Genomic DNA, 231 nt, shown 5'->3' on the forward strand with positions numbered 1-231 from the left:
CACTGGTTAATTCTACCTCCCTAATAAACACTTTAATTGTGACCTGTTTGCTCTGTTTTGGGTTGTCCTCCTGATTTCCTAACACAATCGACTAAAGATGAAAGCATGCACTAGTTTCTCCAGGCCCTGCTTTAGAAAGATCTGATCTTTAATCCTCGAGATATTTTTGAGATGACAATAGGCTGATTTTGTGACTGCCTTAATGTGTTTATCAAAATTTAGGTCTGTGTC

Source organism: Oryzias melastigma, linkage group LG14 (assembly GCF_002922805.2).
Source record: "Oryzias melastigma strain HK-1 linkage group LG14, ASM292280v2, whole genome shotgun sequence".
Lineage (NCBI taxonomy): Eukaryota > Metazoa > Chordata > Actinopteri > Beloniformes > Adrianichthyidae > Oryzias > Oryzias melastigma.